Genomic DNA, 17,135 nt, shown 5'->3' with positions numbered 1-17,135 from the left:
GGGGTAACCCAGCTCATTCTGAGTTACTCTTCTAAACCTTAAGAAGTCTGAAGTCATTCGAGTAGAACCAATTCCACTGGACATCATGAATCTGTATTTGAATCCTGATGCAGCTTAATTGGCTTAATTTATTGAATTGGTTTAATAAAACCAGTTAATCTGGTTTAACTGGTATATAAAATAAATCTTGTTTGAATATATTATGTGTCTCAATTTTACAAGCCTCCGCAACACTCCCTCATCACACTATTTCTATTTTAGATTGATTTCCATAGTTGGACAAAGTGGCTCTTAACCTCCCTCAGGCAGCTCTAAATCTGCCATGGAACAGTGGGTTACCAGAAAAATGAACTATAATTAACCCTGAACATCTCTCACTTTCCAGTCCTCTACAAGCTTATGAAGAACAACGATTCCACGATGGCAGGGCAGCCTCATGGACAAGTCTTCTGGAGTGAGTTGCTGTTCCAGGGTCAAGACACCAGCTGTGCTTTAAAGTGCCAATGTCTGTGTGGTGAGTGAGGCTGACAACACCAACACCAACACTGGCACTGCACCCCTGAGGCCAAACCCTTACCTGGCAGTGCAGCTCCAAGGAACCTGGTGCAGGTGCACTCCTGTTTATCTACCCTGCTTCAAACATGGTATTGGTTACCCTGGCCTGGGGTTGCAGATGAGACATTGACAAATCCCCCTGTTTAACACACCTGCTTCGCTTCTGGGACAGTTGCTGGGCCTTATCTTCTGCTCATCAGTGACTGCATCTTTCCTACAGTTTATAGGAAGGGCTTCTTCCTATAAACTATGTTTATGTGTCTATAAAGCATAAACCATGTTTATGTTGTCTATGGTTTGAGACCCAGCTACAAAACCTTGTCTAACTCCTCTCTTAATTCACAGGCTTCCAGTTCAGACCCAGCTAATGAGCAGGATTTATAATGAAGGTAGCTGCTAATGAGCTGACACAAGATGCAGCACTGGATCATACTTGCTTTGAGAAGCACTGATCAAAGCCCTGTGCTTTCTGGTTGGAGAGCATAATTAACTACAATTTCCAAAAAGTCAAGTTTGGGTTGATTAAAAATGCCATCTGACAGCTCAAGAGTGTTGTGGTGTCTCATGATCTGCTGTGCAGATACAGCATAAGCTCAGCATGGTGTCCCTCCCCCCCCAGGCAGGAGAAGGGCTTTTGTTCCTTTCCCAGCAGGCTCAATCCCTTGAGTATGCAGGCTGATGGATCTGCCCCAGGAGGGCTCTCAGGGCTATGGGACCATCCCTCTGTGAGCAGCTCAAGGTTCTCCTGCTGCCCCTTTTGCAGAGAGGTCTGCACATCTGGTGCATCTCCACATCTGGTGGGGATGGAGGGGTCTGATGCCATCAGCAGCAAAATGGAGAGCCTGCTCCAAGAAAGCAGACAGTTCTTATAGTGGCTTGGGAGATTCTGCCTCAGAGGAAGAGAAATGAAAGAAATGAGAGCTGCTGAATCCTTTTCAATCCTCAATACAACCAGGTCAAAGCAGTTCTTTGACCATGAACTCTTGAGTTTCTTGCCAGGACACAGACTGCCTGGTTATGTCCAAGCCATTAACTCCTGGGGTTTACTCCTACCCCCGGCAACACACAGGGGCTTAATTCCCACTTTCTAGACTCCCATTTCACCTTCCATTTCCTGTTTAACTCTTCAGCCATCTGAGGTCTAGAATACACTAACAGAGACGTTTAACCAAACAGTCCCCAACCACAGCCCGTGCAACAAAATTCTGAGCACAGCACTGACACCTCCCATGCCTGTCAGGGAGAGGGAGCTGCTGGAGAAAATCACAGGCACCTGAAAACACCACTCTGTGCATCTGCTCTGCTTTGAGAAAAGAGACATGGCCTTGGTCAGTCCCCTCCTGCCTTCAGCTCCCACTAAAGCTTATTTTACCTGACACGAGCAAATTCTTCATTCCCAGTTTCTAGTACATCTCTTCTCCCACTCTGCCCACACCCTGCTCCAGCTTGCAGGAGAGCAGAGCCTTTGGCCAAGTGATTTCATTGTCAGGGGAACATGTCCCCTACAAACCACATCGCCACAGTCATGGAGGCTATGGCCACTCAGCCCTTCCAGTAAGGGAACTACAGAACAACTTTGTCAGCTCAAATTAGAGATAAAAACTGAAAACAAAAGTGGTAAAACACCTTCCTGGTACCTGATCTAGTGAGTGGCATCCTTGCCCATGGCAGGGCAGGGCTGGAACAAGATGAAATTTAAGGTCCCTTCCAGACTAAATCATCCTGTGATTGCACAATAAAGTACAGGAGGATGTTTTGGGGGCATCAGGGTCTCTGAGACCTTCTCAGCCACCCCATCAGCAGCTCTGCACTGATTCTTGCACTCCCCCCACCTTACAGGAGCTGGACCAGACCTTTCCTCATTCAGGCCCAAAGTTGGGTTCAGCCCTAATCAACATAAAAACCCAATTCACAGGGAACTCACCTTGTATTTTTTCAGATGGGTGTGATGCAGATCCCGTGGTGCCTTCTGGAATGAGGTATCTGATTTATTATGATGGAAACAAAACCTCTTCAAAGTTGCTGTGGTTTTCCAGAGTGTTAGGCAGGACAAACTGCCTGGGGAAATTAGGAGGTTATGGAAGAGGGTCTCCATGGCTGGCCTATCTTAAAAAAAGCTGATTTATAAACGCCATAGGTGCTGATTAGGACACAGCACCTCTGATGGCTCATAATCAGTCTTTGCTTCAAAACACAGAGGAGAATTGAAGCAACTTTTCTTTTTCCTCTGCAGGCTGATCTGGCTCACTGCTGGGAACCAACAACCACCTCTGCTGATGGCTGAGTTTCTGTTTCTGGGTCAGACAGAAACTCAAGCACTCAGTGGAGATGTTATCAGAGTGTGGAGCTGCTCAAGAGATGGAGAGCTCCTGCTTTGGGCAGATGACATGGTAAGGAAACAATGACCCTTCCTAGAGGACCTAGGTGCCCACCACTAATATTTTTTTCCACAGATGAGGCATTAAAATGCTGATACAAGAAAGGATTTTTTATTTCTATGGCACCAAGAACAGATGGGGATTTTTTCCCTGTAAAAATCTGAGAGCTGGACCTGTCTGATAGCATTGACATTCTCCATAAGGATGAGAAGTGGAAGGTGATTTTAGTACAAACATGACTAGTGAAGGAAAGGATGAGCAGACATGTGAGGTAGAAACTGAGTGTGAGATACAAGCAGAAATCAGAAACCCTCCCAGAGATGACATGCATGTGTTTACATATCAAGATTGCTGTATATGAAAGACTTTTACACAGTTTTGGCTGAATGCCCTCAGAGAGACACAAAATGGACAGCAGAATTTGTAAGTGAATTTCAAATGCTCTGAGAAACTCCAACTTAGGCCTTAAATCAAGTTCAGGAGTAATGAAAACGAGGTTTCCAGCACATGAAGACCTGCAGTAATTTTTGAATTCTAGAAGAGGAAGATGAAACTGAATAAAGAAAAACAAGCTCAATTCTGAGCTTGATTGCTGCCCACAGGGAGCAGGAAGGAGCTCATCAAATGCTTTTACCTGAGCAATGATGTGATGGCCTGGAGCTGAAAGTCTTGTCTGAGACCAGCAGCAAAGATAATGATGCTAATCTGCATTGATTAATCAGTTTAATATGGCAGTGATGTCTGGAGAAATTTAGATACCTTTCCTCCACCTGATGCCGTCTTCTCCATCATCAGCTTTCACGTATCATTTGACATAATCAGTTTTGTGCAGAAGATTGAGACACAGGATCAAGTGCTTTAGTAAAATCTAAATATATTACTGCAATCTCTTCTAACATCAGTCACCACACCCCAGACTCAGAGCTGACAATTCCCTTCTCATCTAACTCCTAATTATTAACTAAATAGGAAAAATAATAAAAGACAGGAAGAAGCAATCAATAAAGCCATGGAGAAGCAATCATAAAGCTTATTGTCCTTTCTTTGCCACCAGCAGGGCCCTGTGGACACTGATTGTGGATCTCTCTACATGGATACAGGAGCATCCAGAGCTTTTTCTTTCTCAGTCTTTGCTCCTTTTCAGTTAGCACTGAAGCAGATTTATTTGTACAGCTACTCCCAGCTCAATTCTCTCCTGTGCCTTTGCACCACATGGTTTTCCAAACTTCTGGACTGTTATAAATGATCAAATCAGAAGCCAAATTTATAAGAAAATTTAGCAATGATTTATTAGATGGTCAGCAAAACAGAATTTCAAGAAAAAAAACCACCACAGCCAAGGCAGCATCAGCCCTGGGATCGACACTGGGTGAACCTGGATCTGACCACCAAAATGTCAGAGTCTCCCCTTCAGTTCACTTCGACTGCTTCGTGCAGTGAGCTTTTATACAGTTTATTCTGCCTGAGGCAGAAATGACCGAATGTTCCTTTGTGTCTCTTCACATGCAGAACTGGGGCCATACATGTGCAGGGATAGACAAAAGTCTGGTTCCAGGTGTCTGGATGTTGTCAGAGCACTCCGGAGAAGTCAGAGAAGTTGGCATTCACATGTTAAGGGTGGCGCCGGTAGTCGATGCAATCTTCGAGGTGCAGATCACCCTTGAGTGGCCCGGACATTGCAGGGAAGTCAGTGATCATGGCCCAGGAAGGTTCCATTCTTACATTAACAGACTTGATATTATCTTAACATTGTCTGGGAACTAATTGAATGAAAATAAGACTCTGCTCCTGGCTGGGGTGGTCAAAAGACATAGCTTGGATTTTGCAATATTTTATACATAAGTAGCATGAATTATCTCTACCATATACTGCAATCCCTCCCCATTTATTTCACCAATTTAATTCATGCTTACAAATTGCTAAATTTTTCATTTTCTACATCTATCTACCACCATTAGGGGTTCCTCACAAACAGAGTAATCTTTACACTATTCGGTACTCCCCTTGTGGGATGCCCTGATACCCTACATTATTCATTTTCACATTTGTTTGTATTTCAAATTTTGCCAGTGCCTCTGCAGCATTGCTGGCATACTTCCTTTCTCCCAATCTCATGATCTTAGATGTGCTGCCTCCGGAAGCTCCTTCCGAATCCATGGGAACTATTGCAATCTGCATTCCCTGGACCACAGAGTGGACCAGTCTGATAAAACATGGGATCAGACAAGGGAGGAATAGGATTCCGGCTACTGAACAGAGCACAAGAAACATTACTTTGTTCCACCATGCCCCACCAAATAGTTTGTCCCACCATGAAGACTGTAAGATTGAATTCCATTTTTGAACAGGGACATAGGCCACCTTTTTGATTTTGGCCACCAAACCTCTTATGGTTTCCCCATAATCATCGATCTCAATACAACATTTCTATTCACTGAATTTTCCACACAATCCCCCTTCCCCAGCCAGCAAATAGTCTAGAGCTATTCGATTCTGGTACACAAAGGCCCATACCTGGGTGTGCTGCTGACTCAGTAAACCCAGGGCTTCAGAGGTGTGATTTGAAACAATTTCCACAACTGCCTGCAGCCTGATCAATCTGTTCCGTAGATAAATCAGAGTCCTATACCCGTAGCTTCCATCCTGGGCCCATGTGGCCGGCCCATAATAATAAATTATTCGTGCCGCTGGCCACTCTTCCTCCCCCCAGCTTTGTTTACCACTTATCACCGGTATTATCTTTTTCAAGCTTCTTCTCTCCCTCCTCAGGGTCTTGTATAAAGGAGCCGCCAACAGATTACTTTTTGTCCTTAGGAGAGTAAAGAAAACTGGTCGGATCATGCCTAAAGTGCATGATCCCTTCCACCTTGGGGGTAGCTCACTGTATGCCTTCTTTCCACAGATCCAGTAAATTCCATCAGGGGCTTTCCATTTATTTTCCCTGGGTCTCCCCAGTATTCCCTCATTCCTTCCAAGGATTGGAAAGGGTTGGCTCCTGGATTTTTGACCCAGCACAATCCCATCCTTTTGTCCCACTCACAATTTGTCTCGTTCTTCTGGCTCCAGTACCCCAAAGGAGGGGCTGGGTGCCAGACCTTGCTTTTTGTGTCTGAGTTCACCGTCACGGGTAGATGCACACAGAGTGTACCCCACCATCTCGGTGTACTCCCTTCCTTCCCGACTGACGTAGATTGTACCAATCACCCTTTGGTCCAAAATCCACCCCTCAGGTCTCTGCGCCAATTTTGAGACCCTCAGATTGTCCCGCTTCAAGAGTTGTTCTGGAGCCAAACCTTCCCCTTTCCAAGGCCATTTTTCTGCAGATTTCAGCCCCCCACAAATCCAACAATTCGACAAACCCAATTCTGTTGCGATTTCTTGCATCAAATCAATGAACAGGTTCCTGTCTGGGGAAGGTAATTCCCCATCAGCATATTGTTTTTCTAGTATTTCATACTGTACACCCAATGTTTTCAATCGTTCTTGTTCAACTCTCTGCTTCCTCATTTCTGACTCCCTTCACCTCAGTTCCTGAGTTATCTCTCTCATTCTTCCCTCAGGAATCTCATAATTTTCGTGAAACAAACAACCCTGTCATATTGAAGGCACACCCTGTCATCATTTGCCAGTGCCAGGTCCAGTATGAGTGGGTCCTTGTTCCAGGTAAATTTGTTGTAAAATTTCGTATTCCTCGCCATCCAGTACATTTTCCCATTCATCATGCATATTCCCAGCCTTACATTGTCACAGCACAATGGGTTCACCTGGTGATATGCAATAAAGATAGATTCTGTCTTCCCCCCGACCCACATGGTTTGGTTACATTGGTTACAAATGGGGATTGACATCAGTTCCACAATTCGTATTTGATGCTTGTATTCATTTGACTGCCCGTTCCTTAGCCCAGCCTCGGGATTGATACACGAAGTCCCGATCTCCAATTCACATAATTTCACCCGAGTGTCATTCTTCCAACAGTACCTGCCAGTTTCTCTGAGACATTCTCTTGGGGCTTGGTATGCTGAGAGTCCCCTGTCCCCTGCCACTGGGGACCACCTAAGTGCACTTTTCACACTTGTCCGTGGAGCTGTAGCTTCCGCCTTTCCTCGGGACCTCAGTGTGCAGACTCTGCGTCCCGCACACGACTAGGCTCAGGCCGATCAGGATTCCCACCAGGCATGCTCCTCTGCCTTTGCCTCTGCCCCTGGGGTGCCACCAGCGGCGAGGAAGACCATCTTCACGGCAGCAGGAGAATTCTTCAGGGAGGACACCTTCGGACCTAGCCACATACCTCCTCTTAAAGGTGCCCCACCGCGACACTCTGATTGCATCAGAACTGCGCAGGACCCTGATGGATTTCCGGCACTCCACATCCAAAATTTCTGCTTGTGATCTAAGTTTCCCATGCACCCCGTTTTGAAAAATGTGAAACCACTCCTGTGAGTCCAATTCAATGATTCCCAAATTGGTGGCTAAGGTCAGGATACGGTCAGTCAATTCAAGCTCCTCCTCTAAACACTGAGTACACAGTCCCTTTGGCCTCTGTCCCCTTCTACAATGAATAACAAAAACCCCTTGACAATATTCACACTTAAAGTGTACAAAAGGGTAGCATACACAATCTGACAGTATACAACTTATCTGCTCGCTGTCGGTCATTTATGAGGACGTTGGAGTTGGATCTTCAAGTCGCGGGGGAAGAAGTGACCTTCCACTCAGGGCGCTTCCTCCTGCGGTTTGACTTTCTTCACCCTAGACGTGTGCGTCCAGCCTTTCTCTGCTGTCCGAATGGCCATGTCTGTTGTCAGGAGCACAAGAAAAGGACCTTCCCAGTGAGGAGAGAGTGGCACCTCTTTCCACACTTCCACAAAAACTTTGTCACCTGGTTTGATTTTGGAAATAGTGAATCCCAGAGGAGCGCTCTGGGCCACTATTCCCTGTTTCCTGAGTTCCCTGCAAATTCCTGTTGATTGCAACCAGTTATGGTTGAATTTGACCATCCTCAAACCTGGGGTGTCCCACTGGCATCTGTCCTGGTTGACTATATGATGCTTTTATCCCCAATCGTCTCATTCTGTTTATGTTGAATAATAAGTTTTGCACCTTTAAGAGTGTTCCAGAGAGTGAAGGGGGGGAAGAGAAGAAGCAGCAGTTCTTTTCAGACACTGCCCTCACTCCTCCACATTCCTGCTCCTGGATTGTGTTGTCTGCGGATAGACAGACAGCAGAACAGAGCTCTTTTTTGCTTTTAGTTAGTTTTAGCTAGCTAAAGCAAAGAAGTTCCCTAGACTTTTGGTTTTTTTCCCTTTTCCTTGGACCTCTTGAAACCTGCTCTGGACTGAACACCCAGGGGAGCACCAGCAGCTGCATCTGTGGCCCACCAGGCCGGGCCTGGCCTGCAACATTTCCAGCACTGGAGGGACTGATCAGAAACTGAGTGAGCTGAGCCGCAACCCAGGGAGGGACTTTCTCAGTTTGTCATCTCTTTTGGAGCGGCAAGAAATTTTATCGTTTGATATTGTTTAGGTTTTATTGTTTAATAAACAGTTTTTTCCCACCTTTCTCCGAGGAGGTAATTTCTCCCAGACCACTTGGGGGGAGGGGCCGATTAGATCTGCTTTCCTACCGGAGCTCCTCTAGGGGATTCTGTCCCAAATTTGCTCTAAACCTAGACAAATACAGCATCCCGTGTCTTTATGGCATCCCATATAACATTTCAAAGGGTGAGAGCCCCATCTCCAAGTGAGGCATGGTTCGGATATTAAGCAGTGCCAAGGGCAGGCACTTCAGCCAGGACATCTTTGTCTCTAAAATTAATTTAGATAACTGTGCCTTCAAGGTCTGATTCATTCTTTCCACCTGTCCTGAACTCTGGGGGTGCCATGGTGTCTGGTACTCCCATCGGATGCCCAGTGCATCAGCCATCTGCTTAATAACCTTCGATGTGAAATGTATCCTTGATCTGAATCAATGCAGTTCACTACCCCATAACGGGGTACAATCTCCTCTAATAATTTTCTGGCCACAGTCTGGGCTGTTGCTCATGAGCTGGGAAAGGCCACCACCCAATGAATCAATTTGTCCACAATTACCAGTACAAATTTGAACCTTCCCACTTTTGGCAACTCCATGAAATCAACTTGGATTCTTTCAAATGGTCGGTACGCAATGGGGCGACTTCCCAGGGCAGCCTGTTTGGCTCTTGATTTGTTTACCCTTTGACAAATCAGGCACCCTTGTACCTCTTGTTTTGCCAATTCATAAATTCCCTTGCATCCTAAAAATTTCAAAAATTGCTCCACCAGGGCTTGTGCCCCCCAATGTGTTTTCTGGTGCAATTTCCACAAAATCCTTCTGGTAAAACCTCTGGAAACCAATTCTCTCTCGTCAGGTAATTTCCACTTACCTTACCCCAATTTTCCTCCGATTTTCTCATAACATTCAATCTCTTTTTGGGAGAGCTGAGGAGGATCATCAGGGGTTTCTTCCCATTCAATCTCTGGGGTACTCACCATCATCAACGCCGCGATTTTGACCTCCTGGTCTGCCAAGTTGTTCCCTCTGGTCCGGAACTGAATTCCTTCCTGGTGTCCCTTCAATGGACCACCGCAATTTCCTCTGGCCCCCTTAGAGCTTCTAAAATTTGCTGGATTTACTCCCCGTGCATCAGTCCCTTTCCTCTCATGTTGATCAGTCCCCTTACCTCCCAAATTTTCCCAAATGTGTGAACCACCCCAAAGGCATACCTTGAATCTGTGAAAATCGTTCCTTTTTTCCCTTTCAGTCCCTTCAATGCTCTCAGAACTGCGTTCAGTTCGCATGCTTGTGCAGACCAGCTCGCATTCAGAGGACCTGCCTCAATCACCTTTCCTGTTCTCCCATCCACGACTGCGTATCCCAATTTCCTTTCCCCCTCAATCACTCTGCTCGACCCATCCATAAACCACTTTCTCCCTCATCCAATTCTTCCTCTTCCAAATCCTCTCTGATTTTGGTCTGTAACTCAACCACCTCCATGCAGTCATGAACCAACTCCCCTGCAGCTTCCCAAACAGAAACTGCGCAGGGTTCTGCGCAGTCATAGTTCTCAGTTCCAAGTCCTGTGAGTGAATCAAAATGGCTTCATACTTCAGCAACTTTGCATCAGTGAGCCATTTGTCTGCTTTCTGCTGTAGTATGCCCCGCACGTTGTGCGGTGCAAATACCACCAGAGGTGCCCCGAAGGTTACCTTCTTTGCCTCCTCCACAAGCAAAGCCACTGCCATAATTGCCTGCAAGCACGTGGGCCAACCCCTGCTGACCGGGTCCAAAAGCCGGGACAAGTAACCCACCAGTTTCCTGACCCTCCCCAGTCCTGCGTCAGCACCCTGTGTGCTGTGTGATTGCTAGCACCCACAAACAACTGAAAGGGTTTTCTCATGTCAGGGAGGCTCAGCACTGGTGCTGCTGTGAGTGCCTCCTTGACTCCCTTAAATTCCTCTTCATCCTCCTGTGTCCATTTGATCTGGTCCGTGGTGAGTTTTTCATATAGAAATTTCACTGTAACCTTCAATCTACTGCCAGCAATATCCCAACAACCCCAAAAGCTGCCTGACCTCCTTTTTGTCTGCGGAGGTGGCAAGGCAATAATCCCTGCCACCCTCTCCAGGTCCAATTTCTTTTTGCCCTTGGTTAACCAATGTCCCAAGTAACTGACCTCGGGCTCTGTGAACTGCAATTTTGACTTTGAAACCTTCAACCCCCTTTCTCCCAAGAAGTTCAAAAGCTCAGTTGTGCTTGTCCTTACTGCTTCCTCCCTTTGACCAGTGACCAACAAATCATCTACATACTGTAGAAGCTTTGTCCCTTCGATTGGTACAAAATGGCTTAAAACCTGTTCAAGTGCCTGTCCAAATAAGTTTGGAGAGTCCACAAAGCCCTGAGCAATGAAGTCCACCTCAGTTGCTGATTTCTGTTCGTCTCCGGGTTTTCCCACTGAAACGCGAAATAATCGAAATAATTGTGGCTGTCCTCAGTGAGAGGGGCAGGTCCAGAAAGCGTCTTTTTAGTCAATTACACTGTATCAAGTGTCCTCAGGAGAAATACTGTTCAACAATGTGTAAGGATTTGAAACGGGAACAAAGTCTTAGGTCTCTGATTCACAGCCTGCAAGTCCCGCACCAGCCTAAAGCTGCCGTTTGATTTTCTCACTGCCAAAATTGGGGTGTCGTGTCTTGACATCCATGGCTCCAGTGTCCCTTTCTTTATTAATTCATTGATCACTGGTTTCAAACCCCTCCTCCCTTCCATGAAGAGAGGATATTGTTTGACCCGTATTGGGTCTTCTGGTCTTTCAATTTCAACCTGAATTGGTTCTATGTCCAGCCTCCCAGCTTCCCCCTGAACATACCACACCTCGGATCTATCTTTTCCCTGTCTGGAACAGTGAGGCTATAAAGTCTCACCTTGAGCTGGGATCTTTCCACCGCTAACCCAATTCCCAGAGCAACAATCATGTCCCGCCTCAGTAAATTGAAGTCCGCGCCTTTGGCCAACAATATATTTCCGTTGTGTTTTCTGTTTCCCGTGTCTATTTCTACATTTTTTATGATTGAAACCTCAAAAGGTTCCCCTTTTGCCCCAGTTACCATCATGGAGTCCTTGCTCAGAGAGCACCCCTTTGGTAACTGTAGCACCGTTGTCCATTCCGCCCGAATCCACCATAAACCACATTTCTTCCCTGTGGGGTCCCACCCTTAGTTTTATCAAGGGCTCCCTCGATGTTCCAGACCCCAAACTGAAAAGCCCCTGACACCCCTAATCCTTCTGAAACATTGCCTGGTCCTTGGCTTTGTTGGGACAATTCTGTCAGATATGCCCCTTCTGTTTGCAGTAAAAGCACTCAAAGTCCCGCTTCTGCTCACCCGAGCCCTTCTCCTGGGACAGACTCGGTTTCTTCGCCGGTGCCTTTTTTCACCGTGTCTTTCCCCTGCTCCTGCTTCTGTGCCTCCCTTACTGCCGCCACCAGAACCTTGGCTTGAATCTTCTGTTTTTCCTCATCCCATCTCATGTACACTTTCTGGCTTCCTGCAGCAGTTCCTGCAACCCCTGCTCTTGCCACCCATCTATTTTCTCCAGCTTTTTCTGAATATCTTCCCAAGACTTCGCCACAAACTGCATTTTCAACAAGACCATTCCCACCGGGGAGTCAGGGTCTGTTCCTGAATACATTCTCAGACCCTTACAGAGCCTTTCCAACTACTCTGTGGGGGTTTCATCTTTCCCCTGACATTCTCTGAGTACCTTGCTCATGTTCTGCCCCTTCGGTACCACCTCCCGGATACCTTGAATGACCATATTTCCTAAATTTATCATTTTCTGCCTCCCCTCTTCTGTCTGGGCTTCCCAAGACAGCTTCTGGTTTGGCCACCATTCCTCCCCGGCCCCCCCATTTGGGTTCTGTTTTTCCCAATCCTTGATCGCAGCTACCCGGATCATGTCTCTCTCCTTGTTGTTAAACAGCGATCTTAAGATCGCTTGGAGATCCTCATAGGTGTATATGCTGGTTCCCAAAAATTCATCCAACCTCTCCACCACCCCCAAAGGATCATCCATTAATTTTCCCATTTCCTTTCTGAACGCCCTTACATCACTGGTGTCAATCGGGGTGTGCACGTATCCAATCACCCCCGGAGCTCTCGGCACCTCCCATAAGGGATAGATGCCAGGTTTTTCCTCCTTGTCCCCACTTTCCCCCGTGGTCACCCTCCGTGTTCTCCGCCTCGTTCGGCATGCCGGGGGAGAGATGTCCGTAGAGACGTCCACCTTTCTTTCCTTGATTTTCAGAGACGCCTGCGGGCACGGCTGCTCTGCTGCTGCGTGGCCATGTGGGAAAGCAGAAGCTGCCGCCTGCTCCTGTGGTGGCAGCGGTGCGGTCACCTGAGCTTGCGGAGCCCCCGCCTCGGGAGGCATTCCTGGTGCTGCTTGTGCCTGCGCAGGATCAGGCTGCTGCGGGGCCACAAGGTAAGGGGGTGGAAGATTTTCCAACGGTTCCCATTCCTTTCCCGCTTTTGCCACACGCCGGATAGCTCATACCAGGTATAGACCCGCACAAGCATGCCTCCACGTGTCGGCGTACTCGATTTCCTCAGGATCCCGTGGGCTGCGACTGGCCACATGGTCATACAAAGACTCACAAGTCCAGGTTTCAAACGTGCCAAATATCGGCCAGACCACATATTTTCTGATCTTCCTCCCTCCCCATTTTTCCATACAAAAATGGATCATTCTTTCCTTGGACTTTCCCACCCTCCACGGGTTTTTGTCCCAGTGTTCCAGCATCCACCCCAGGGAACTATCTATGGGGATTTCTGGTAGAATTCTTCCAGGGACCTGGGAGGGTTTTTCCTGAGCTTTTCTCTGGAGTCTGTTTTTTCCCAACCCCATTTTCTCAAGAAGTGTTACGATTTTTCTTACCTTTTCTCGTTTCACCGGGATGTCCGTCGCGGGTCCCGTCTTTCTCTCTGATGTCGGGTTTTCTGGCACACGAAAAGCTGCCAGCCTGACTTAGTCGAACAGCGAACCGCTCTGCCGACCTTTTGGGCAGATTTTTTTTACCTGTTTCCTCCGTTTTCAGAAGGCAGATGGGTTCCTGGAGTTTTCCAGGTTTGTCTCTCTCCCCTCCTGATCCCAACCGTGAACGGTTTTCCCCCTAGACTCCCCCCCGAGCCCTGGGTCTCGTGTGTGTCCGGCAAAGCCTTCCACTCCCCCCGCGACCAACCATGTTCCTCGCGGAATCGTGGAAATGCGATCTTGGGGTCTGCGCTCGCCCCGTGACAACGTCACATCTCACACACACGTCCAATCATGCTCCACCCAACCACACGACACTTATGGTTCTTTTTCCCATGTGGATTTCTTCGTGCACGTTGATTTTTACGAGTGAAAAAACCTTGGGTCTCAGAGATCTCTCTAGATCGTTCCGAGCTTGCCGAGAATTGGGCCCTTTTATCTCCCTTGGCTGTAATTCTGTTTGCGGCTCACGACTCCAGTTACGGCTCGCGGCTCCGGTTGTGGCTCTTTGTGAATTTGATTGGGTTTTTTGGAATCCAATCCCACTTGGGCCGCTGAAATCAGTGGGGTGCCCCCCGGGTGGGAAAGGGGGTCCCGAACCCCAGTATCAAATCACTTCAGGCTGTCACCAAATTGTTATAAATGATCAAATCGGAAGCCAAATTTATAAGAAAATTTAGCAATGATTTATTAGATGGTCAGCAAAACAGAATTTCAAGAAAAAAAAGCCACCACACCCAAGGCAGCATCAGCCCCGGGATCGGCGCTGGGTGAACCTGGATCTGACCACCAAAATGTCAGAGTCTCCCCTTCAGTTCACTTCAACTGCTTCGTGCAGTGAGCTTTTATACAGTTTATTCTGCCTGAGGCAGAAATGACCGAATGTTCCTTTGTGTCTCTTCACATGCAGAACTGGGGCCATACATGTGCAGGGTTAGACAAAAGTCTGGTTCCAGGTGTCTGGATGTTGTCAGAGCACTCCGGAAGTTGGCATTCACATGTTAAGGGTGGCACTGGTAGTCGATGCAATCTTCGAGGTGCAGATCACCCTTGAGTGGCCCAGACATTGCAGGGAAGTCAGTGATCATGGCCCAGGAAGGTTCCATTCTTGCATTAACAGACTTGATATTATCTTAACGTGATCCGGGAACTAATTGAATGAAAATAAGACTCTGCTCCTGGCTGGGGTGGTCAAAAGACATAGCTTGGATTTTACAATATTTTATACGTAAATAGCATGAATTATCTCTACCATATACTGCATGGACTTTCACTGGTTTTAGTTTTCTGTACCACAGGACCACCTCCACCAGGACCACACATGGTCCCATCAGGGCCTGCTCACACAGCACAGGCATCTGCTCCTTCAGCAGGCAGCTGGTAGCTGGGCAGCAGCCAGCAGGAGCTCCTGCTGCAGGGCCCAGTTTGAGCAGTTGCTGCCAGTGGGCAGAAAGGGGCCATGGGGAGATGCCTGCAGAGCTGGCAGAGGCACTGGGGCAGCATGGTGGTCAGGCTGAACTCATCTGTGCTCTGCTCCATCCCCTGCACAGACACCTCCCAAACAACCCTTACTGTGCTGGCCCACAATGTCTTGAGATGGAAAATCTAGGCCATGTCAAAGTTAAAGGCTTGGAGTTCTTTTCTTCAGGTAGAAGGCAAACATTTGGGAATAGATGTGAATATGTTTGAGTCTCGCCTTACCTCTCCAAGGTGTGCATGCTCCACGTTTGAACTTTCCCCAAGAAGCAGCCAGCAGTGTTTTAGCTTTTATCCAGGAGTATTATAATGGAAGACAAGAAAATACATTTGTTCTACGCTTTATTGGCAATTCTGAGGGAAATAAAAAGATACTTGTCTTTGGCCCTTGCTCCTCTCCATCCTCCATAAGGCTCAAACTTCCCCAGAGCTCAGATCTTCGCATTTCATTCCTGGTGATGTTTGTTTTTGTTCTTTTTTCCTGTAAGTTTTGCTAATAGCTTCTTTTTTTTTTTTTTTGTTTAACTCATGCAAATTTCAGTATCCACACCCTCCAGTGTTGATGAGCCCAGCGTTCACCCCCCCTTCCCGGAAGCTGCACTTTCCAGGGAATTAATGGTGCTGTGCAAACAGTCAGAGCATGAAATCTCACAGCCACACTTGGTCCCAGGATTGTTTAAGGCCTTGCATGAAGCCTCAGCAGGAGAAGCCCGGGTCAATGGGTGGGACAATTCTTTGTCCCACAGGAACCCCATCTCCAACAGTCTGTCCTGTGAGAAGGCCAGAGACAAAAAAAAGGAAAGATCTCTCAGTTTTCCATTTGGCTGCATTTTCCCAGATTGTAAATCAGGTAGCGAGAAGCCTGGAGGGCAAAATAGGCCCATAAATACCTCAGTGCTATGGGTGACTCTGCAAACTGGGCAAGGTTCTTCCCTTGTCCAAAAGCTCCAAGAGACATGGTTTTCATTTGGTGTGAACTGAGACCTCAGCCTGGGCTCAGGATTTTGAAGATGTGTTAATGTGATGATCCTTAACACATTCAGTCCCCAGGGGCGGTATTAATCCACTGCTTTCCCTGTGGTTTATAACTCCTGGCCTGGCTTTATGGGGACCTGCATGTGTTAAATGCATCATTTTCCACAGAAAGGAGGGAGGAAAGACCCTCTTGTTACTGCAGTCAAAGAACCCCACCGGCAGAGTACGACAGAACACTCCTGCACATGGTGCTCTCAGGGGCTACTGATGAATTGCTGCAGATGTTTTCCAAACAGCCTGGCCAAATCTCCAGATTCACAACCTTCCCTCTGCCCAGGTCTCACTCCATAGCCCAGCTCTCCTTGCTGAAACACCAAACCAGGGTTCCTCACCTCCTTCCCATACGGGCAGACAGGATCTCCTGAGAGCCAGCCCGGATTTGCACAGCCCGGCCAGGGATCACCTGCACCGCAGCCCGGGGCTTTGGCCGCTACCGTGCGCACGAATTGTTGTGGGACAGCGGCTCCTCCCGTCCCTGCCCTGCCCCAGCAGTGACACCAGAGTCTCTGCAGAAGGCTCATCCCAGCAGCTCCGTGTCCCGGTGAGGGAGCGGCAGCACCGAGCCAGCAGCGCTGGGCCCGAGGGCGGCGGGACAGCGAAACCCAGCGGCGCTCCCGCACTGCGAGCTCCCCGGGCCCCAGCTCCGAGACGGACACGGAGACCACGTTTGGAAGGAATCCCCTTTTCTTTTGGATCTCCTCACCTCAGCTGCAGTCTTTTCCAACTTCAATATGCACTGTAGCACCACCTTGACAGGAATGAGGGACTTGTCTTTGCAAACAAACTGTGGATCTGCTGGTAAATAAAGCTAGATACTAGAAACAATGGGAAGGACTTCACTGATTGATAAATGGAATGAGAGATTTGTCTCTGTGAACAAACTTTAGGTCTGCTGATAAATCAAATTGAATACTGAGAGATGAAAGAAACAATGGGAAGAACCATAAAATCCCTAAGAAATTCCACTGAGCGACAACAATGAAAAGACAATGGTGGGGAGTTATACATTAGAAGGTGGTATTAGGTGTTTCAGGTATTGGGCATTTCAGAAAGCCTGTACCTGTCAAGTACCTCAGCCAATGGGGAAAGAAAGAGTGACATGCGGCCAGGAAATTAAAATAAAAAGGAGGCTGCATGCTC

The sequence above is a fragment of the Molothrus ater genome, chromosome 16 (genome assembly GCF_012460135.2).
Source record: "Molothrus ater isolate BHLD 08-10-18 breed brown headed cowbird chromosome 16, BPBGC_Mater_1.1, whole genome shotgun sequence".
NCBI lineage: Eukaryota > Metazoa > Chordata > Aves > Passeriformes > Icteridae > Molothrus > Molothrus ater.
This window is presented reverse-complemented; position numbering follows the sequence as displayed.